Source organism: Mixophyes fleayi, chromosome 1 (genome assembly GCF_038048845.1).
Source record: "Mixophyes fleayi isolate aMixFle1 chromosome 1, aMixFle1.hap1, whole genome shotgun sequence".
In the NCBI taxonomy this organism is placed as follows: Eukaryota; Metazoa; Chordata; class Amphibia; order Anura; family Limnodynastidae; genus Mixophyes; species Mixophyes fleayi.
The window spans coordinates 313,855,516-313,880,628 of NC_134402.1; the positions used below are offsets into that span (position 1 = coordinate 313,855,516).

The window sequence follows — 25,113 nt, forward strand, 5'->3', positions numbered from 1 at the left end:
AGGACCTCCAGCAACCTTGGTTTTCCTTCCCACACTGACATACAGTTTCTACTATTCTCAAGGCTGTAGCACCCGGAGAATTTTGTTTTCGAGCTACTCCCTATGCAGTATGTCTGGAGAGCTGATTGGATAATCTACCCATCAATAATAATCCTATTCTGTTATAGAGGATCTGTCAACACTCTTCCTCAACTGTCCCCTTTTTACATGTTTGTTTTTTAAATATATATCTGTGACCAAACTGTTGGTTGTTATCTTGTTAAAGCCAAATATATGTGAAAACGCTTCTTAAACTGAGTTTCCTTCTTGCCTAGTGATAAATGGCCCTTTAGCCTGTCCTTTGAATTTACACCATTGACTACAACACTGTCTCCTATTCTTTAGTCAAACCTATATCCATTCCACTATCTGTGAGTCACATCATAGGATTTTCAGTTTCTGAAATAATTTGCAGGGGGACACTGTGTCAAAAACCTTGGTGAAATCTAAATAAGCTATATCCCTGATTTATCACTACCTCTAGTTACAGAGGCAAAAAATCGACCAGATTTGTTTCACGTGATCTCTGAGCAGCTTTTGTGCTGCATTGGATGTTGTCATTCGTTTGACACTAAATAGATAACAACGCTTTGTTTGTTTTGCATTTAGGTGAGTTTGAAGGGATGTAGAACGAGGATATTGGCTGATGAGCATGTGGCCATTGAGCAAAATAACTTTTTTTTCACATCCATGGTGATGATGGTAATTGGTAATTGACCTATATGGGAAACATTTGGAGCACCAAATCAACCTGGAGCAGTTGAAACACCATAGGGAAACTATAGATACAATTATACTGACGCAATAAAACAATACATCTAGAATTCTAGCACATTTTACAGGGTGATTTTTTCATTTTGATTAATTTATCAACCTGTAAAAATATAAGCAGCCTGATGAGTAGAAGTGTACCAATGCCAGTATACCAGTTTGCTCGGAGGCACTTCTCAAAAGCAGAAATTGGTCATGCACAAAATATGTATGTGTTGATCAAATACCTGCATTTGTGCCAAACTACTGCACCCTAAACTTCATATTTTATAGTTAGTAAACAAACATTGGTATCAGTCATTTTGTTTTATAGTTCTGCCTATAGTTTTCTTTGACACCCCCAGAATATTAAGTTAGCAAAAGTTTATTGTTCAACGATCCATTTGCTGTTTTACCATAGCTTTGCATAACACTTAACTGACGAAACATCCAGTATAAGGTCAACATGTTCTATGGAAGTGGTCATTTATTTCTGTATTTTTCTGAAATTGTGTGGAGATAAATTTTGTTGTGAGAGTCCTGTATTATTAAGAGGAAGTTGTGTGATATTATAGAGCAGAGCAGTGAACACAGGCTGCAGAGCAACGCAAAGCTTCATTCTGAAACCATACTGCAGACAGAGGTACGTGATCTTTACAACCACAGCTACTTTGGAAGGTTAAATGAGCAGCACGCTCCTCTTTTACAATATATATTTTTTAATATATGAAAGTAGTACTTAAAAACGGCTGCATAAATGTGTTTCAGCCATAATTCACATTCTTTTGAAAATAAAAAGGCACATTTTGGAATGAATTGTATATCTCTAGGCATTCATCCATAACTCAAATCTATATAAGCTGCAATGATTTAAATATTGTAGACATTGTGGAGCTCATGTGAGTTGGGTGTACACCTATTTGCTTGGCATAAAATAAGCAAATTAGTACTCCGCATGCCCACAAAAAGAAGCATACGCCTATAGCGGTAAACAAATACTTGACTTGATACTTGCGTCTCCTTACGCTAGGAGATGCAGAACATGGGAGAGAAGGGCTTACAAATGTCAACCGAGTACAGGGAGTAAGGCAGAGTTTGCATAAATGTGAACTGAGACAGACTCGTACAGAGATGCATATAATCGTGTCAATTGTTGTATTACTTGTGTATGCCTGTGGGCTGGTGCAAATGCATAACACTGATGGTCACCAGCACCAGGCAGCAGCTTTTGATTGGCTGATCGCAGATTCCACTCTGAAGCTGATAGGTGCTTTTTTCATTGTTTATGCCTATGTTTTATGATTTTGTGGGTGTATTTTAGTATTCATATTTTGCTACTTTGATTTAATACGAGAAGGGAGCTTAAACATGCTGTATTATATAACTTTTTAAATGCAAAACAAACGTAATAGCAAATGCACCATGCAAACAACTTACAAAGAGGGACCAAAGGTGCTTATAAGATATAATTATCGTATATTTCAGCAGCTAAATATGCAGGGAGAAAATTGCTAAATATTAGGGAAGATTCATTTGCTGGTGATGTGGTGCACGGACATTGCGCTGCATACATTGCCAGCAATGAGCATAGATTCCAGGCATAGCATCAATGTGAGGTGTCTCTGTGGACATTCCGGAGACACCTCACACCAAACTGTATCTTCCTCCTCGACTCAAATAGACATATACACAAACAGGCAACTAGAGCTGTAAATAATAAATAAGAATTATAACATATAACACCAAAGGTATAGCATGTACTCCCAATCTGGGTTATAAACATATATATATATATATATATATATATATATATATTAAAATAGACAGCAAAATTCATTCCCTGGGAGAGGTAAAATAAATAATTTTATTACACGATAAAAATATATAAAACAATATGTGCAAAAATTTCATATATCAATATCATATATCACATACATTTAGATGAATAGATATAAAATTAATTTACCAGCTGCAGGTAGGAGATGTTAAGAATTAAAACTTGTGCAGTTATAAGAAATGTACAAATATATTACAGCATCCACAATCCATGGTGAAAATTTGAATCTCCAGTTAGCGATGGATTCTAAGCCTGCAGATAGTGTTCCTTTGACTTCTTCTCCTACACCAAGTGAATTCAGGTTGCGCTAATTGACAGCTCTGATATCAGGTGAGAATATCCTTCTTGTAATATCTCATATATGATAGTAACGGATTAGATAAACATATGAGACCAATAAAGGTCACAGAGAGTTTTCTGCAAGGTAAGTGGCCAATTTACTAGTTAGGTAGATATTTCTAACCTATGTATGTATTTCAAGCCGTGCATTATTAATAGCGGTTTCCCAAGTTGCGATCACAGGACCAGCATCTCTGCGTAAGTGAACAGTGAAATCTCCAAGCCTGCTGTAAATAATTGTGACGTGTTTCATCCTAGAAGGGCCGACTTTTTCAAAGATGCTGCTACTGTGAACAAGATTACTATTTATATAAATGTGATACAACCAAATATTCTCAGTCTGTAAAAAACCCAGAAGTGCAATATTAAACATGTTAAGTATATGCATAGTCATTTAATTTAAATATGGTACAAATAAATATTAAAACAATCAATATATCCCAATCCCAGAGATTCTGCATATAATGAATTATCTTGATGGATGTTCCAAGGCATCCAACTACAATTAATGAGATATGCACCAAGAGACACAGAAAATCAAGCAAAAAAAATAGGTCAAAAGTTGTGATGCAATTCATTAACCACCTACTCTACGTTTCTATTAATCATCATATAAATTTTACAATACTAAAAATACGTTAATAAAAATAATATAAACAGTAATTTGCAAACATTATGTATAAAAAATATAAAATAATAAATAAGCAATAAATATAATATATGAAAAATTAATATTGTAATATAATGAAATCCTAAATAGTATACATAATTCCGAATTATTAATGGTATTATTTTATTAATTTTTATTTATAGGGCGCTACTAAGTGTCCGTAGCGCCGTACAGGGACAAACGAAATTACAATACGAGGAGAGACAGCACAGTACAGTAAACAATAAGCACAATAACTCTGAGAGCTCAAAGCACAGCTAGGGGTGGGGGAGGGGAGAGGGGAAGGTCTGCATACAACGGAGCCCAAGAAGGATGGCACGGATGACAGGGGGACCCCCAGGGGGGAGAGGAGGAAATGAGAGGGAAGATTGTTAATCTTCAACAATGCAAAACTACTCAAAAGAAGGTATTGAACTCCTATGTTTAGTTTAGACCATTTTGATATAGTGTAAGTATTTTAAAAATCCAGAAGGCTTCTCTCTTGCACAATCTCTTAAACCTATCTCCCATACAGTTAGTAAAACCTATTGTTTCTATAACCGTTAACTTTAAGCCCTCTGGATTTCCATTATGTATCACTGAAAAATGCTTTGGAAAACTATGTGTATTTAATTTATTCAATATATTCCTTCCATAAATGTAAGTTTGAGAGATTGAGCAGTCATCCTAATATATTGCTGAGGCCACTCCAAAAGATAACATATATGTAGTTTTGCAATTAATAAACTCTTGAATTTTATAACTCTTTTTCAGCACACTGGAAGTGAGATTTGCTACTTTATTAGAGATAAAGCTTCATGTTTTGTATCTATGATGATTATATTTATAGCATCCCAAAGGACGTATAGGGAGCCATGTATTAAATTCTCTACCTTGATAGTTCTCCTGATATATGAGTTACTTTACTCCTCTTAAAACACTAGAGGCAATCATATCTCTAGGGTTTTTATTTTTCCGAAAGATGACATTTGGTCGCTGCCCTATCAAAGGTTTCAAAATAGTATCTTGTTTAAGAATAGAATATTTTTTATTAAGGATCCTTTTAATACCCATATATGCAGAGTTATATTTAGTCATATTTAGGCATAAATGGAATAAATGTGTTTTTCTCTTTCAATATTCTATCTCTATTTTTCATGACAGAAGTCCTTGATAGATCACCACGGTCTCGAGCTTCCAATACCCAATAAGCAACCTGTACTAAAGTTGAGGGATATCCTCTGTCTATAAATTGTTTCATCATATATTGTACTTGATTACAGGGCTACCATCAGAAATGGTGCGGCCCAGTACAAATGAAACAGACTGGGCCCCCTCTTCCCCACCCAGCAAAAAACCCTCCAAAACATCCCATACCTCCCTTTTTCTAATCTTACTGGACAGCTGTTTGTGCAGGCTGAGTGACGGATCTATGAGAATGAAACAAATAATAGTATAGGGTTTTTAGAAGAATATATTTGCACTCACTAAAGAACCTCTTTTCTGCCAATGGTTTGAAGATTACCTGTAAACATGCTGGAGATGAGTGTTAAATTAATATCTTCATTCCAAATAATAAACAAATCATCTATATATCAGCAAATACGTTTTCGCTATCAAAACAGATGTCAAAAAAACCGTTTCTTATGCTTATGACCTGGGGGTAACTGTATGGTACTCCGGTTTCTTCAACTCCCGCGAGCTCGGCGAGATGACAGCTAAAATTTAAAGAGGCGCTGCCTTGTAAAGGAAAACTTGCCTTTACAAGGCAGCGCCACTTTAAATTTTAGCTGTCATCTCGCCCAACTCGCGGGAGTTGAAGAAACCAGAGTATCATACATTTACCCCCTGGTGTAAGTGTATCTGGGTGTAAGTATATGTACCATGTAAGCAGAGGTGGATGTATCTTGAGATGCCTATGACTCAGCATATAGAGCTTATATACGCTATTCTTACTTACAGCATTTTAGATCTTACATTATTCTCTATTGTGCATGTTCTTTTCATGATCTGCAGCTTTAAGTAATTTTTGAGTTGATTCTCAGATATACACCCATCTTCACCATATAACAGAATATATTTATTACATTTTAACCTTTTGAAAATAATAAATAATGCATAATGTTTTAATCTGCAATATGATTTCTTGCAACTACTGTTAAGAGAAGTTAACAGCTAAGAATTTTACCTGGGCTCTTAGCAAAGCCTGTAATTTAACTACCATTATTGTTATTGTAAAAAAAAAAATGTTTTCAAAGCACTTGTCTTATAGGACATTTCCATTACAATTGCATGAAATACCCAAATCCTAATGGTGTATATTTTACATAAAAACCATTGTTAACTTCTACAACATTGTCGTTGATGCCCTGAATATGCCAAAACAGTGCAACACTGTACAATATGCAGCAGCATATAATCCCATACCAGATTTGTTTTATTTATTTCCTTAACTATGTAACAAATTCATATTTTATTTTAAAATATGGTATGTCGTTTGACTTCCATACTATGGGGGGAATTCAATTCCCCCCGAAGTACCGCTACGTTATAGATCAAGGAGCTGCGAGCAAAAAGCCGGCGTTAGAACTACTGTAATAATGGTAATTACGCTCACTATTACCGTAATAACGGTAATAGTTTTAGCGTGGCGGTACTTTGGGGGCCTGCACACTATTAGCGTTATTACGATAATAACAGGCTTAATGTTATTATGGTAGTTTCAACGCCAGCTTTTTGCTCGCAGCTTCCTGAGCTGTAAGCAGAAAGCCAGGTTAAATTTACCTTAATGACGGTAATAGCGTTATCGCACCGCTACTTCGTGGGGAATTTAGGTCCCACCCTATGGGGCTGATTTAATTCTGCCACGAATAGCGCGGTGTTAACAGTATTACCGTTAATACGGTAATTTTAGCCTAGATTTCATTTCGTGGCTCAGGGAGCCGCGAGTAAAAATCCACCATTGAAATTACCGCATTAAGGGTAATTATGCGCAGTTTTACCATATTAACGGTAAAACTGCCAACACCGTGTTATTCTCGGCAGAATTGAATTGGCCCCCTATAAATGAAAACTGTCATTTCTTGATATAATTAATTAACACTATGGGTATTCTTATAAAGGGGTGAAAAACCCTATACCATTCTCGCAGGCGATAGAGCTTTTCAGAGCTTTGCTCTATACATGTAAGATGTTACTGCCAGGGAAACTGAAGACTAAAGATGGCAATTGACCAGAGACAAAATGCAGTCAAGAGTATGGGGAAATCTTTTAATTTCTGCGAACATTGAATCGCACAAATTGCTTCCATAGAGATGAGTACTAACAATGTAATTCAGAATACCGTAATGATGTATTATCTCATTGGCACTAAGAAGCAAACTGGTAACTGTGCACAAGTTCAAAGGAACATTTGGTATTAATTAAATTATGACAACTGGATAGGGCCAAGGTATTGTGTCAGAAGCCTCAGACTGAGAGTGCCACTTCCAGTCAAGTATGGAGGATGTAATCACACTTGTTTATTAACCTTCTGCAGGGTACCCGTTTCCCATTACAGATTCCTTGGAAAGCCTGATCCCAAGAGCAAACAACAGGCTAACTCTATAGAGAAGATGAAAGGGATACTTGCATTTTGTTCTTTGGGAGGGCTTGCCATTTAGCAAAAGCTAGAGGGTAGAAATGCCAGCAACTGTTGGTTGGATGCTCTGAGGAACTATCTCTGTTGGTCTCCAGTAGTGTCTAACAAATGTACAGGAGGAAGACCAATGAGCTTCATGCATTATAACTGGTAAGGGGACACCTTTCCCCACAGCTCTCCTAGAGTTAGGTTTATGTAGGGCATAACTATTTTGTTGTCCATTCGTAACAGGCCTGAGGGGAAAGTGGCCCCTGAGTATTAGACATTGAAGTGGTGTGGGAAGAGCAAAGAGCAGCCAACTGCTGAGTTCCTCCATCGCCTGGTCTGTTAATGTTATGTGTGCAGACCAAGGACATTTCAGTTTGAGAAGTCTTCCTGGAAGAAATTGTGTCTCCCTGTAGTGAAGTGGAGCAAGAATTAAGCTTGGAGACAAAGCTAGGTATTTCCCTGTTTTCTGATCCACACCTCAAAGAGTATCCTGAGAGCTGTGGAGAAAGGATCTGACCACAAGTTTGAAACTTTCCAGCTTTCTCTGGGGAACAGATGGAGAGAGGAAGGTAATGTCCAGGTCAATCCCTAGGAATATAGAGACAGAGATGACATGAAGATGGAATTTTTCTGTGTTGTGGAACCTAGTTTTTTTTAGTAGGGAGATAGATAAGTATCTGTGATTACTGATGGTCTGTATGGACTAATAAGGTATATCTAACTATATTAGTAAGAGTACACCACTCTGGTGGAGGTAAGAAATGATAACTGTCAGGGATAAGCCCTCTCAAGCTACTCCCTGATTTATTATCTTATAGTATATTCCACCAGTCATACAATATATCACATCTATTTTGTCATGAAACCACTCCTGAACCCCTTTATCTGTCACAAACCGCCCTCTGCGCACTCGTTGCTTGGAAGCTTACTGTAAGGGCAAACACCGGATTCCAGCCCAAATCTCACACTCACCTCTTTCCCTAAGGCTACAGATGTGCTGAATCACCTCAAACAATGCTGACACAATCACACCCACATGCGGTCTTGCCACCACCTATTGAATATGGGCAATAGGATCCCTATATCCTGTCCCACAATGGCACGTAATAAGCACTCTTTGTTACACACAGTTAGCAAGGTGCCAGCAATCAAAGGGTTAACCCTTAACCCCTCAAGGCTCTATTACACAAATGTACATGCAGGCACTCACTAGGTTTGGTATACAAATGTATTTGCAATTCACACCTCAGCAATGAAAGGTTTTAGCATGGTCAAGCAATCTTATCTCTTCTACACAGGCAATGGATTCTTTTAGAGCAACAAGGACAGAACTATTAAATTGTTAGATTTAATATACAGAAGGTACAATACTTACAGATTGTTAGGAACTCCCAAGTCAGTACAGTGAAACTCGGGAACTACTCAGAAGGCCAGGTGTTCGTGGGAGCCCCTAGTGGTGGGGACAGACTGGGCTGCGGGCCGACCGAGGGTCGAGTAGCGTATACTGACTTAAAGGAGTTTCCCAGAAGTGGAGTGATTGGTGGACTGTAGTATAAGAGAAATCCAAGGTCCAAAGGTCACAGGCACAGATGCAATATCCAAGGGCAAGCGAAGGGTCAAACTCACAGGCAGAGAAGCAAAATCCGAATTCCAGGCAAAAGGTCAAGGTCAGAAGAGAAGGGTCACAGGTCCAAAAACAAGCAGGGGTCAAACACGGGTGGTCAAATCTAAGGTAGCAGGAACCTAAACGGATAGTACAAGCAGGCAGCAGGACTGAGGACAGAACGCTATAACCGGCAGTGAGGCTCAGTCCTCACTGCCTTAAATAGTACAGATGGACAATCAGGACACAGTCCAGAATGTGTCCTCAGCTGCAGTATGATAAATATGCAGAGCCTGCAGCCAATGGAATAGGCAGAGTGCCAGCAGTAAACTAATCTCTAATCAGCCTTGATTAGCTGATCCTACACAGCCTTGCAGGGCTGGCCCTACCTAATCCTGTGCGCACGCGCCCGACTGTTTGACAGCTGGCCGGGCGCGGCGTCAGGAAGACCAAAGCGTCCCGGTTGTTGCCCAGGCAACCGGGACACAGAAACCGGAAGTGACGCCCTGGTTGCCGTAGCAACGGCCGGGACGTCACTAGGAGCAGCAGGAGAGTCGCAGCGGTGCCTGGAGCAGCCGCGACCACTAACACAGATAATAATAATAAAAAAAAACAATTAGATAAAGATTTGACATACAAATAAAAAATTTGCAAACAGTTATAAAAACAAATGGGATGAAAGTACAGAGCATATTGCGTATAATAATCTGTATGAATGGGGTAGGCAGAAAGGATGGACAGTTCTTCAATTAGATTGATCCCCAAGAAACTGACAATTTGCCCCTTCCCAACACAGGGTTTTTAAGCAAAATAAAATGGGACGGCCTTCACAGGGGCAGTGTTAATGCTAATAGGGGGGCAGGGATGTCCCCTGAGTGTCACTATAGTTTGCTCACAAATATTTCAAAAGTTTTGAGGTTTGGTAACTCTCCACAGATATATCCCAGAGACATAACTCCCCCTTCAATAAACCGGTCATAATCTCCCACACATTTAAATACCAAACATGATGGAATTATGACAATGTGACATACCTTTCCCAAAGACATGTGATTATAGTTGTTCCATGATACCGCCAGTACCTGTAATTCACAACCCTGGTCTGATTTCTCCTCCTCAGTATGGAGTGGCGCCCAGATTTCCCAAAATATGAAATTTGAAGACATCTTCTTTGAAGTTCATATTTCTATATACCTGTATAGGCAGCCTGCAAATGCTGTCTTTTGCAAGATTCTCACCTAGGCATATGGCTCTCTCTATTTTACACCTAGTGGCTCATTTGGGTTTACACTACCTATTGAAAGAAAGTCAATTAGGAAGTGGAATACCGGATCAAAACAATGGATCTGCATATCTTAAGCTAGTCTCCTCACAAAGGGTCTGCTCAACCAAATTACCTCCTATTGGGCAAATTGACCAAATGTTTTAAAAAGGAGACAATCTATTATCTGAGGAGAAAATCATGCTCACTTCTATGTCTCAATGTAATATTTTAATTGGGCAATGACATTAAATATTCTATTTCATCCAATCATATGTATGCCCTTATCCTGACAATAACCTTCATTTCTCTTGTGAACACATAAGGAGTAATTGACAAACCTAAAACAATTAATGTCCATTGCCGTGAACAGAGAGAACTTACAGTTATTTATAAGGGTTAACCCATCACATAATTGTGGGGAATTAAGCCTAAATCATAACTGCAGTGTAAATATGGTATATCAAATTAATCCATTGATAGGTTGAGCTACTAAAGTGTAAAATATGAAGCTAGAGAGTCTGTGTGTATATTCGATGGCTCTGCACATCCCAGTGTTAAAAGATAGCAATATCACCTTTAGCAACTTCAAAGGCCCCTGTGGTGAGATGTATCCTTGCCTGGGATGGAGTTTTAACAACTGAACAGACTTTTTAGAACTGCTCAGCATGGTGCTGACTTGGCTATAGTGTATAGACAAGAATAATTCAGTTTTAAAATATGCCACTTAAAATCAATAAAAGTAGTGATCAACCACAAATTCCTCATTAGAATGATGAATGGCAGCTCATATGTCAAATTAAGAATTCTGCCACACAGAGAAGTTGAGGAAATGAGTATAAGCCTGTTTTTTATCAAAAGATGGACAATTTCATAGGGGATTTATTAATAATAAAAATGGGTCTGGGTGACACTCCACAGAAAAGTTAGGTCACATAGTAGAATTGGGTAGTAAATCAGACAACATGCAAATGGTGAATGGAAAAAGTGTCACAGACCACAACCCCTGGGAGGTGAGGACAGGTATGGAAGTGTCTTTAAAAGCTGGGTCCAGTTACAACAAATTGTCAGTCTTTTGGGAAAATCAATCCACATTGGTAAGCTGTCCATCTTCCTAGCCAATTTTCTATGGCACAGATTAAGTTATACTCTGAATGTAACGCCTTTTATTTTAAACTGCTTTGCTTGTGTATGTTATGTCAATTGTTTATTAATTGTTTTGTTTATATTTGAATGCCTTGTACCTTTGTATATTAAATCTATAAATTTAGTAAGTGGCATCCTTGATACTTTAATGAATCCATTAGCCTGTCAAGAAGAATATAGCTCGACCAAGTCAACCCTTTGAATGCCAGTGTGGGATTTGTTGATACATTTGACTTACAAGCCTAGTGTGTGCTTGCATTTACATCTGTGTAACAGTATGGAGGTGTGAAGAGTTAACCCTTTGTTTGCTGGTGTGGGCCTTGCTAGCCTGTGGGTAGCCAGAAGCCTTGTGTGCCAGTGTTGGACAATATATTGAGGGCCTATTGCCCGTATTCAACAGGTGGTGGCTAACCTGAAGTGTATGGGGCGGGGGGAGTGAGAGCGCTGTGTGTGTGTGGGGGGGCGATTCAGTAGGTCTATAAACTGTGTGATAGGTAGAGAGAGACTGTGGGCTGGAATCGTGTGTAACAGTAAACACCCAAAGTCACGGAAGCTGGGAGCGTGTTCGTGACATTGGTATGTCTCTCCTTGCCACACGAATTTTAGAAACTGTTCATGGTTTTGGTAAACGGAAATTGTGTGAACACACTTCCTATCTGAGCACTGGATTGTGTGTCTGCCTGACGTGTCCTCGGAACACTCAGACTGCACTCTGCAGAGTGTGTGCAGTGACACACAGTGGCTTAACAGTGTTAATAGTAAATGAGAAGCCCTATTTATACACATTCTAATAATCTAATGAAGTGTCAAATATACACAATAGAGAATAGTGTCTTGACAGTATTATTTATAAATGTGAAAGTCTCATTTACCATATAAAACATAATTAAATACAGACACCAATAGTTAAATATAAACATGTATTGCTTTCCTCTTGACCACACTAATGAATGAAGTACTATCATCAAGGGGGTCGATCAAGCAATAAGAAGCAGCAAACTAGTGTATTGCTGCATTATGTATATGTTGTTACGGTTCTGATGCCTTAGTCAGTATTAACACAGGCTTACCTAGGGTGCGGAGTCTAACGGCCTTCCGGTCTTCACCAAGAACCACCGCAAGGTAGGGTGGACTTTGCTGCCGAAGAACAACAGGTCGCGGCCCCCAGGTTAGCCTACTGACGTAAGGGAGAAGGCTCTAAGTGATGGGTAGTCAAACAGGCAATATGACAAGGTGATGCAAATACAGGCACTAACCGTGAATTCCAGGGTCTGGAGGTCTGGAGCAGAAACCGGTTTGATGCACGAGGTCAGTTTTGTGCGTAGCAGGAGTTGGATCCAGAGGAGTAGAAACACAGCCGGGTCGGTACACAGGAGGTCACCAGGTATACGGTGCCAGAGGGAAATCCAGAGAGTAGTCAAGAACACAGCCGAGTCGGTACACGGGATGGTCAGTCCAATTTGCGGTGCCAGGGATAAAGCCAAAGAGTAGTCAGGTCACAGCCAGGTTGGTACACAGGAGTCTAAGGAAATATAGGAGTACACAGGGAGCAGGATTACAGGAGTCAGGTACACAGGAAAAGGTAGCCAGGAACAGGAAACACATTGCTCTGACACAGGTAGCGTGTCAGAGCAGAGTAGATAAAGAGATTGGAATTCCCTGCCCAGGAGTCACATGACTTGACGCTGGGAGAACCCGGAAGTGGGGCGGCGCCATCGGAAGACAGCGCTGAACTGCCAGAGCGGACACAGCTGCCAGACAACGCTGACAGCGCAGCGGAGCGGGGACCAGGTAAGATCATGACATATGTGTATTGAAGCCCTTCAGCATCTGCAAAAGATATGGATCCTGATACGTGTATTTGCACCTGTGTCCAGGTCTACATCAGTCTCACAATTATGACAACAAGCTTTTACTGCACATGGTCTATGCTAAATCAGCCTCTTCACTCCCCTGTTCATCCTCTCCAGTCGTAAAAAATTGATAATGCATCAAAATCTGTGACTGGATATATGCATACAATTATTTGCTACACATGCTCAGTATAGCTAATAAAACAGATGTATGTCCACCTCTACATGAGCTGTGTGTCTGCAGCTCCACTTGGCTCTCACTAGTCAGAAATCTGCCTAGTCTGTCTCTTGATGGCACTTTGATATTCAACTCTCCACTTGGCCAGGGCCCGATTATCCAATAAGCTGACTAGGCTGCAGCCTGGGGGCACAAATATTTTGGGGGTCACAACATTTTTGGGGATGCAAAATAGTGACAAAGAGAAGTATAAACTGACATTCATTGTAAAATATTAGAGAATAGTTGTTCTCCATAATATAACATGAAAGAAAAATGTTGGAAGGTTTTAATCTAGATGTATTCCCATGGTAAAGGCTAAAGACAATGAGTCATCCTTGGGCAGACGTTTCAGAATAAGCAATTAGAAGAGACAAGGATGGTGGCAGGAGCCAGTGTCACAGTTCCCTCCTCCTTCACATCTTCACACTCAGTAGTGCTTGTTCATGCCATCGTTCTGCTATACAGTACTTATTTTAATGAAAATGAAATGAATGAAAAATATTGCCCTGACCCTTTTAAAAACCCAAGTGGAGCTGAGCTTCAAAAAACATTGGCACATTAACATTGGTGGTGGTGGTGGGGCGGTGGGATGAAGGAAACCGGATTTTAAATTAAGGGCCAATTTGTTTTTACCTAGCACGTTTTAGCCTGGAGTAGAAAGAGAGGGGTTTCTACGAGTGTATTAGCCTAGAGTGGACAGAACCCTTAATCACGCCCTGCATTGGCACACTCCCTCAATTTTAGCAGACAAGTTTAAGGCTTTTGACTTGGACTCGACTCGGACATTGCTCACTGTACTAATAGCTTCTCGGGTCTCAGTTAACGATGAGTATATTGAATTCTTTCTTCTACACACAAGTTCACTACAGGTTAGCCTGGTCTCTATTGATCCCATTCACAGGTGTGGTATAGCAAGATATCCACAATAGGCGTATTTTAGTAATAGTAATCAGTTTAAGGGGCGTCACATTTGCAATTAGCTTCACTACTGCTACCATATCTCTGCCTCTTTACCTAATAAAATGATTGTGACATTTTACATAACCTAATACCTCCAGTGTGGCATGTCACTTTACACATTACTGTCACATGGTGAAAATACAAGTAGCAATGAAGCAGTTGCATTGGGACAAGTGAGCCTGATCCTTTGGAATGTGGTATATGCTGGACAGCTGGGGTTACATTTTATGTTTGACACTTGGGGCTAGATTTACTAAGCTGCGGGTTTGAAAAAGTGGGGATGTTGCCTATATGTTCCACCACTTCTAACTCTGCTCTCCAGCTACTTAGCCCTCCTCCTCAAAGGTCCTCCACCCCACGTCCACTTTCGCTCCCTCCTCCCCCCTGGGGGTCTCCCTGTCTTCCGCGCCCCCCTTCTTGGGCCCCGTCATTTTCGGATCCTCCCTCCCCTTTCCCCGCCCTCTCTAGCTGTGCATTGAGCGTACTGAGTTGCTGTGTTTACTGTACTGTGCTGTCTCCCATTGTATTGTGATTTTGTTTGTCTCTGTACGGCGCTGCGGATGCCTTGTAGCGCCTTATAAATAAATATTAATAATAATAATAATATAGCAACCAATCAGATTCTAGCTATCATTTTGTAGAAGGTACTAAATAAATGATAGCTAGAATCTGATTGGTTACTATAGGCAACATCCCCACTTTTTCAAACCCGCAGCTTAGTAAATCTAGCCCTTGGGCTCCATTAGATTGTATACAATTTGGGAGCTGTATCATTTGGTGGACAATTTATTGTTATTATTATTATTATGTTGTTGTTGTTATTATTTAAAACAAAATGTCAGCTGGAATAAGAATCATAATAGTATTATTAGTCGAAAGTCAGCCTTGAGTCAGCTTGTGTTATGAGCCATCCAACTGTATCTTGCCATTATTTTTATAGCCATATACAATATTTTAACAAAGCATATTCCTGTAAAAATATCTTCTTCAGACATTGGGGCATTTTTAAGCCTCACCCTGGAAGTCAGTCTAGAAAAATGTGTTTGGTTCTAGTGGAAACAGCAGATGGGCTAAAACTATTGCTTTACCGTCAATACTGGTTCATCAGCATTGATACTAAAAAGTTAGTGATACCCTGTTGTAGAGAGTACTGCAACTCTGAGCTGGTAAATATTGAATGTTCATCATCTTCAGCATTATCTCGCTCACTTTTTTGCGCACATGCATTAGAAACCAGGCTTTCTGAAGGGTTATGTATAGGGATGAGCGCACTCGGATTTATGAAATCCGAGCCCACCCGAACGTTGCGGATCCGAGTCGGATCCGAGACAGATCCGGGTATTGGCGCCAAATTCAAAAGTGAAACTGAGGCTCTGACTCATAATCCCGTTGTCGGATCTCGCGATACTCGGATCCTATAAATTCCCCGCTAGTCGCCGCCATCTTCACTCGGGCATTGATCAGGGTAGAGGGAGGGTGTGTTAGGTGGTCCTCTGTGCTGTTTAGTTCTGTGCTGTTTAGTTCTGTGCTGTTTAGTTCTGTGCTGTTTAGTTCTGTGCTGTTTAGTTCTGTGCTGTGCTGTGCTGTGCTGTGCTGTGTTCTGCAGTATCAGTCCAGTGGTGCTGTGTGCTGTGCTCTGTCCTTCTGAGGTCAGTGGTGCTGCTGGGTCCTGTGCTGTGTCCTGTTCAGTCCAGTGGTGCTGTGTCCTGTGCTCTGTGCTTCTAAGGGCATAGTTATTTCCCCAATATTCCCCTGTGTTTAAAAAAATAAAAAAAAGTTTTTTTAAAAAATACCAAAAACTACTTTAATATTTTTTAATTACCACAAAATTTGCACAACCAATCCTGCAGTATAAGCCCATTGGTACTGCAATATTACCAAGTTCACACATTCAGCAGTAAAAGTCCAGTGGTACTGCAATATTACAAAGTTTACACATTCTGCAGTATCAGTCCAGTGGTGCTGTGTCCTGTGCTCTGTCCTGCTGAGTTCCGTAGTGCTGCTGGGTCCTGTGCCGTGTCCTGTTCAGTCCAGTGGTGCTGTGTCCTGTGCTCTGTGCTTCTAAGGGCATAGTTATTTCCCCATTATTCCCAAGTTTTTAAAAAATAAAAAAAAAGTAAAAAAAAATAAAAAATTAAAAAAAAAAAAAAATATATAATAATTATAACCAAATTTGCAAAACCAATCCAGCATTATAAGTCCATTGGTACTGCAATATTACCAAGTTCACACATTCTGCAGTATCAGTCCAGTGGTGCTGTGTCCTGTGCTCTGTCCTGCTGAGTTCCGTAGTGCTGCTGGGTCCTGTGCCGTGTCCTGTTCAATCCAGTGGTGCTGTGTCCTGTGCTCTGTGCTTCTAAGGGCATAGTTATTTCCCCACTATTCGCAAGTTTTTTAAAAATAAAAAAAAAGTAAAAAAAAATAAAAATTTAAAAAAAAAAAAAATATATAATAATTATAACCAAATTTGCAAAACCAATCCAGCATTATAATTTATAAGTCCATTGGTACTGCAATATTAAGAAGTTCACACATTCTGCAGTATCAGTCCAGTGGTGCTGTGTCCTGTGCTCTGTCCTGCTGAGTTCCGTAGTGCTGCTGGGTCCTGTGCCGTGTCCTGTTCAGTCCAGTGGTGCTGTGTCCTGTGCTCTGTGCTTCTAAGGGCATAGTTATTTCCCCACTATTCCCAAGTTTTTTAAAAATAAAAAAAAAGTAAAAAAAAATAAAAAATGTAAAAAAAAAAATATATATAATAATTATAACCAAATTTGCAAAACCAATCCAGCAGTATAAGTCCATTGGTACTGCAATATTACCAAGTTCACACATTCTGCAGTATCTTGTGCTACATATAATGGAGACCAAAAATTTGGAGGATAAAGTAGGGAAAGATCAAGACCCACTTCCTCCTAATGCTGAAGCTGCTGCCACTAGTCATGACATAGACGATGAAATGCCATCAACGTCGTCTTCCAAGCCCGATGCCCAATCTCGTAGTACCGGGCATGTAAAATCCAAAAAGCCCAAGTTAAGAAAAAGTAGCAAAAAGAGAAACTTAAAATCATCTGAGGAGAAACGTAAAGTTGCCAATATGCCATTTACGACACGGAGTGGCAAGGAACGGCTTAGGCCCTGGCCCGTGTTCATGACTAGTGGTTCAGCTTCACCCACGGATCTTAGCCCTCCTCCTCCTCCCCCCCCCTACAAAAAATTGAAGAGAGTTATGCTGTCAGCAACAAAACAGCAAACAACTCTGCCTTCTAAAGAGAAATTATCACAAATCCCCAAGGCGAGTCCAAGGGTGTTGGTGGTTGTCAAGCCTGACCTTCCCATCACTGTACGGGAAGAGGTGGCTCGGGAGGAGGCTATTGATGATGTAGCTGGCGCTGTGGAGGAACTTGATGATGAGGATGGTGATGTGGTTATTGTAAATGAGGCACCAGGGGGGGAAACAGCTGATGTCCATGGGATGAAAAAGCCCATCGTCATGCCTGGTCAGAAGACCAAAAAATGCACCTCTTCGGTCTGGAGTTATTTTTATCCAAATCCAGACAACCAATGTATGGCAATATGTAGCTTATGTAAAGCTCAAATAAGCAGGGGTAAGGATCTTGCCCACCTAGGAACATCCTCCCTTATACGTCACCTGAATAACCTTCATAGTTCAGTGGTTAGTTCAGGAACTGGGGCTAGGACCCTCATCGGTACAGGGACACCTAAATCCCGTGGTCCAGTTGGATACACACCAGCAACACCCTCCTCGTCAACTTCCTCCACAATCTCCATCAGATTCAGTCCTGCAGCCCAAGTCAGCAGCCAGACTGAGTCCTCCTCAATACGGGATTCATCCGAGGAATCCTGCAGCGGTACGCCTACTACTGCCACTGCTGCTGTTGCTGCTGTTAGTCGGTCATCTTCCCAGAGGGGAAGTCGTAAGACCGCTAAGTCTTTCACAAAACAATTGACCGTCCAACAGTCGTTTGCCATGACCACCAAATACGATAGTAGTCACCCTATTGCAAAGCGTATAACTGCGGCTGTAACTGCAATGTTGGTGTTAGACGTGCGCCCGGTGTCCGCCATCAGTGGAGTGGGATTTAGAGGGTTGATGGAGGTATTGTGTCCCCGGTACCAAATCCCCACGAGATTCCACTTCACTAGGCAGGCGATACCAAAAATGTACAGAGAAGTACGATCAAGTGTCCTCAGTGCTCTTAAAAATGCGGTTGTACCCACTGTCCACTTAACCACGGACATGTGGACAAGTGGTTCTGGGCAAACGAAGGACTATATGACTGTGACAGCCCACTGGGTAGATGCATCCCCTTCCGCAGCAACAGCAACAGCTGCATCAGTAGCAGCATCTACAAAATGGCTGCTCATGCAAAGGCAGGCAACATTGTGCATTACAGGCTTTAATAAGAGGCACAACGCTGACAACATATTAGAGAAAATGAGGGAAATTATCTCCCAGTGGCTTACCCCACTTAGACTCTCATGGGGATTTGTGGTGTCAGACAATGCCAGTAACATTGTGCGGGCATTAAATATGGGCAATTTCCAGCACGTCCCATGTTTTGCCCACACCATTAATTTGGTGGTGCAGCATTACCTCAAGAGTGACAGGGGTGTGCAGGAGATGCTTGCGGTGGCGCGCAAAATTGCTGGACACTTTCGGCATTCAGCCAGTGCCTACCGCAGACTAGAGGCACATCAAAAAAGCATGAACCTGCCCTGCCATCACCTCAAACAAGAGGTTGTGACGCGCTGGAACTCCACCCTCTATATGCTGCAGAGGATGGAGGAGCAGCAAAAGGCCATTCAGGGCTGTACACAGCCACCTACGACATAGGCAAAGGAGTGGGGATGCGCCTCAGTCAAGCGCAGTGGAGACTGATTTCCGTGTTGTGCAAGGTTCTGCAGCCATTTGAACTTGCCACACGAGAAGTCAGTTCCGACACTGCCAGCTTGAGTCAGGTCATTCCCCTGATCAGGCTGTTGCAGAAGCAGCTGGAGAAAGTGAGGGAGGAGCTGGTAAGCCATTGCGATTACACCAAGCATGTAGCTCTTGTGGATGTAGCCCTTCGTACGCTTTGCCAGGATCCGAGGGTGGTCACTCTTTTAAAGTCAGAGGAATACATTCTGGCCACCGTGCTCGATCCTCGGTTTAAAGCGTATGTTGTGTCTCTGTTTCCGGCGGACACAAGTCTACAGCGGTGCAAAGACCTGCTGGTCAGGAGATTGTCCTCTGAAGAGGACCGTGACATGCCAACAGCTCCACCCTCATTTTCTTCCACATCTATGGCTGCGAGGAAAAAGCTCAGTTTTCCCAAAAGAGGCACTGGCGGGGATGCTGATAACATCTGGTCCGGACTGAAGGACCTGCCAACCATTGCAGACATGTCTACTCTCGCTGCATTGGATGCTGTCACAATAGAAAAAATTGTGGATGATTACTTTGCTGACACCATCCAAGTAGACATGTCAGACAGTCCATATTGTTACTGGCAGGAAAAAAAGGCAGTTTGGAAGCCCCTGTACAAACTGGCTCTATTTTACCTGAGTTGTCCCCCCTCCAGTGTGTACTCGGAAAGAGTTTTTAGTGCAGCGGGGAACCTGGTCAGTGAGCGGCGAAGGAGGTTGCTTCCTCACAACGTTGAAAAAATGATGTTTATAAAAATGAATAATCAATTCCTCAATGAAGTACAGCACTGCCCTCCAGATACTACAGAGGGACCTGTGGTTGTGGAGTCCAGCGGGGACGAATTGATAATGTGTGATGAGGAGGAAGTACACACTGTAGGGGGAGAGGAATCAGAGGTTGAGGATGAGGACGACATCTTGCCTCAGTAGAGCCTGTTTAGTCTGTACATGGAGAGATGAATAGCTTTTTTGGTGTGGGGGCCCAAACAAACCAATCATTTCAGCCAAAGTTGTTTGGTAGGCCCTGTCGCTGAAATGATTGGTTTGTTAAAGTGTGCATGTCCTATTTCAACAACATAAGGGTGGGTGTGAGGGCCCAAGGACAATTCCATCTTGGAACTTTTTTTTTTGCATTATATGACCAAGCAACAGTCGTTTGCCATGTTCAAAAAGTAAAACCAAATGTAAAAAAATTCAAGAAATTAAACCAAAAGTAAAATGCCGTGTCATAATTTAAAACAAGAGGTATTGACGTGCTCTAAAACTACTGTATTGTTGTTTATATTTTATAAACACTACACTTGAAAGCTTGAGTCTTTCAATAGAAAAGTAACTGTCCATTGCACGAATATTTGCAACAGGAACAATTTTAGGGTTAAGAAAGTCAACTAATAATAACACTTCGACGCTGTGTGTCTTTATAAACACTACACTTGGAAGTTGGAGGAGGTATTGTGGCCCCGGCACCAAATTTACTACCGGGGCCACTCCACTGTGCAGTCCATATTTAGGTGTATCAGATATTAAACAACGGTGACAGTTGATGCCCAATTTTTTAATTATATTGTGGCCTCGGTACCAAATTGTGTACCGGGGCCACCCCACTACGCAGTCCAGATACTTGTTTGGTGGAATTCAGACCAGTTGAGGGTTTTATTATTATATTGTGTGGACCACTCTATCTATACCACACTACAACTCTATACCACTCTATTTCCTACTTTAATTCTATTTCATACTTTAATTCTATTTCCTACTTTAATTCTATTACTAATTAATTACCATAAAGAGGAACAAAATAAACCAATTTTACCAAAAGTATAATATGACTTAGACTTACAAACACTACACTTTAAAGATCGTGCCTTTAAATGAAAAAGTCAGTCTTCATTGCACGACTATGTGCAACAGGGACATATTTTGGGTTTACAAAGTCAAACAATAACACTTCGACCCTGTCTGTCTGGGGTCTCTCAATGACGAATTGTCTGTACCATGTTTGGAGGAGGTATTGTGGCCCCGGTATCAAATTGGGTACCGGGGCCACCCCACTATGCAGTCCAGATACTTGTTTGGTGGAATTCAGACACGTGGAGGGTTTTTTAATTATATTGTGGCCTCGGTACCAAATTGTGTACCGGGGCCACCCCACTACGCAGTCCAGATACTTGTTTGGTGGAATTCAGACCAGTTGAGGGTTTTATTATTATATTGTGTGGACCACTCTATCTATACCACACTACAACTCTATACCACTCTATTTCCTACTATAATTCTATTTCATACTTTAATTCTATTTCCTACTTTAATTCTATTACTAATTAATTACCATAAAGAGGAACAAAATAAACCAATTTTACCAAAAGTATAATATGACTGTATCAAATTGGGTACCGGGGCCACCCCACTATGCAGTCCAGATACTTGTTTGGTGGAATTCAGACACGTGGAGGGTTTTTTAATTATATTGTGGCCTCGGTACCAAATTGTGTACCGGGGCCACCACACTACGCAGTCAAGATAGATAGATGCGTATTGCGTATCATAGATAAAGTACATTCAGTGGTGTGGGGCAAATTGAAAAATATTCAAAATGCACTGACATTATCAAAAACAAGAGGTTGTCACACGCTAAAACTCCAACATGTATATGATGGAGAGGATGGAGGAGCAGCCGTATGTGTAGTGTAATGCAGATCTGTTGAAGGTTTTTTATATAATTTATTGTGGTGCCCAGTGCCCACTCCTCTACGCAGTCCAGGTACAATTATTGGTGCGAATCATAAAAGTTCAGGGTTTTTTAGATATTGTGGTGACCCACTCCTCTACGCAGTCCAGGTACAATTATTGGTGCGAATCATAAAAGTTCAGGGTTTTTAATATATTGTGGTGACCCACTCCTCTACGCAGTCCAGGTACAATTATTGGTGCGAATCATAAAAGTTCAGGGTTTTTAAGATATTGTGGTGACCCACTCCTCTACGCAGTCCAGGTACAATTATTGGTGCGAATCATAAAAGTTCAGGGTTTTTAATATATTGTGGTGACCCACTCCTCTACGCAGTCCAGGTACAATTATTGGTGCGAATCATAAAAGTTCAGGGTTTTTAAGATATTGTGGTGACCCACTCCTCTACGCAGTCCAGGTACAATTATTGGTGCGAATCATAAAAGTTCAGGGTTTTTAAGATATTGTGGTGACCCACTCCTCTACGCAGTCCAGGTACAATTATTGGTGCGAATCATAAAAGTTCAGGGTTTTTAAGATATTGTGGTGACCCACTCCTCTACGCAGTCCAGGTACATTTATTGGTGCGATTCATAAAAGTTCAGGGTTTTTAATATATATTGTGGTGACCCACTCCTCTACGCAGTCCAGGTACATTTATTGGTGCGAATCATACAAGTTGATGGTTTTCTTATTATATATATTGTGGTGACCCACTCCTCTACGCAGTCCAGGTACATTTATTGGTGCGAATCATAAAAGTTCAGGGTTTTTAAGATATTGTGGTGACCCACTCCTCTACGCAGTCCAGGTACAATTATTGGTGCGAATCATAAAAGTTCAGGGTTTTTAATATATTGTGGTGACCCACTCCTCTACGCAGTCCAGGTACAATTATTGGTGCGAATCATAAAAGTTCAGGGTTTTTAAGATATTGTGGTGACCCACTCCTCTACGCAGTCCAGGTACAATTATTGGTGCGAATCATAAAAGTTCAGGGTTTTTAATATATTGTGGTGACCCACTCCTCTACGCAGTCCAGGTACATTTATTGGTGCGAATCATAAAAGTTCAGGGTTTTTAAGATATTGTGGTGACCCACTCCTCTACGCAGTCCAGGTACAATTATTGGTGCGAATCATAAAAGTTCAGGGTTTTTAATATATTGTGGTGACCCACTCCTCTACGCAGTCCAGGTACAATTATTGGTGCGAATCATAAAAGTTCAGGGTTTTTAAGATATTGTGGTGACCCACTCCTCTACGCAGTCCAGGTACAATTATTGGTGCGAATCATAAAAGTTCAGGGTTTTTAATATATATTGTGGTGACCCACTCCTCTACGCAGTCCGGGTACAATTATTGGTGCGGATCATAAAAGTTCAGGGTTTATAATATATTGTGGTGACCCACTCCTCTACGCAGTCCAGAAAGATACCTTGTTGCAACGTTTTGGACTAATAACTATATTGTGAGGTGTTCAGAATACACTGTAAATTAGTGGAAATGCTTGTTATTGAATGTTATTGAGGTTAATAATAGCCTAGGAGTGAAAATAAGCCCAAAAACTTGATTTTTAAACTTTTTATGTTTTTTTCAAAAAAAATCCGAATCCAATACCTTAAATCCGAACCGAGACCTTTCGTCAAGTGTTTTGCGAGACAAATCCGAACCTCAAAAATAACGAAAATCCGGATCCAAAACACAAAACACGAGACCTCAAAAGTCGCCGGTGCACATCCCTAGTTATGTATGATTCATGAGCATTTCATATTGTTAGGCAATGCTACAATATGTGCCATCATTTGGGTACTGTTTGAAAGCCACCTTGAATGTACAAAAGATGTGCCTGAACAGATAATGTATCAGTGTTGTTATCTTTCTTACCGCTATCTGCCCATATTGTATTCAGTCCGCTAAATAATTGCTTTCTATAACAGGTTTCAAACTACGAGCAAAGATGCACCCATTTAAAGATATTCATAAAGCATAAAAATGTAAACTGAAATGTAGTTTGCTCATAGAATTTTTTTTAGAGAAGTGGAGTTAATAAAATAGTCATATAAAATGATATGTATCAACAACAAATTATATGAAACATATAAAAATCAATAGCAAATTAGAAAAATATCCAATAAAATGACTATTTTGAAACTCAAAATAACTTTTTAAACAACTTTATTTTCCTGTTTCAAGCATAAAGAAAAGATTTGCAACTCAATTCATAAAGAAATATACAATTATCCCAATATAGCAAATCCCTCTGTGAACCAAACAGCAGAGCTCATCTGTGCCATGAATAAATGATTATTCCCCTTAGTCTTTATAATTTTACTAATTTATGATGTACTCCCCATGATCCAATTATGAAAGAAATTATCTCTTTTCCTTTCCTACTAATTTTTAATCTACCATTTCTGTATATGAATGCTATCTATAGTAACTGAAAGTTTATCATACTGTCATCTACTTGCATATTTCTTCGTTTTCACAGAATAAGTCCAGTGTGACACTTGCAACACTCCTTCCATGAAGTCACTTCCTAACCTCCAATTCTGACCAATATGTAGAAATACTTACTGCTGACCTTTGTGGTGCTGTGCAATAATATGTAGTATGAATGCTGGAGTTTTGAACCAATAATCTACCTCAAATAAATATCTGTTTTTATTTCTTTCTTTACTACATTTAGCTTTGTATAAATTGACTTATTTTTATTATAGCTTAGTTTCAAATATCTTTGAAACTATTATCTTATATTATCATTGGGCCAACATTGAATTTATTTCCTTACCCACCCATTGCAGAAACATGCAAATTTTAGTGTAGATTTTCTTTAAGGAGTCAACACTCATTTAACATTTTTCTACTTGTTTGTTACCATCACAGGGTATTCAGAGCTCTGACAATAGGGCAAGCTGGACATGCTTAGGTATATTGCTTGACTGACAGTTTTTAACAATCCCTATAGTTGTGATCTCAGACAGCGGCTGGCCTTCAGAGAAAATACAAAACATGCCTGAAGCAGGACACTAGAGGAGTTTTAAGATAGAGGTATGATAAACTCTACTATGTCCTGTTCTGGGCCACTTGTATTAGCAACTTTGGCATTCATATACTCCAAGGGAGAGAGTGTTAAACCTATGCTCCTACAAAGAGGTCAGCCTCCCTCTATAGT

The 25,113-nt window shown here is 40.4% G+C and overlaps 1 protein-coding gene across 1 annotated transcript in view; it reads left to right on the forward strand.

Moving 5' to 3' along the window:
* The first annotated feature begins 1,366 nt into the window (after window positions 1–1,366).
* LOC142108423 (G-protein coupled receptor 4-like) overlaps window positions 1,367–25,113 on the forward strand; it is a 42,699-nt gene continuing 18,952 nt past the window's right edge. Inside the window, exons 1-2 of the mRNA XM_075192054.1 lie at window positions 1,367–1,432; window positions 2,825–2,956. The gene's annotated coding sequence lies outside the window, so the exon portion shown is untranslated. The remainder of the gene's footprint in view (window positions 1,433–2,824; window positions 2,957–25,113) is intronic.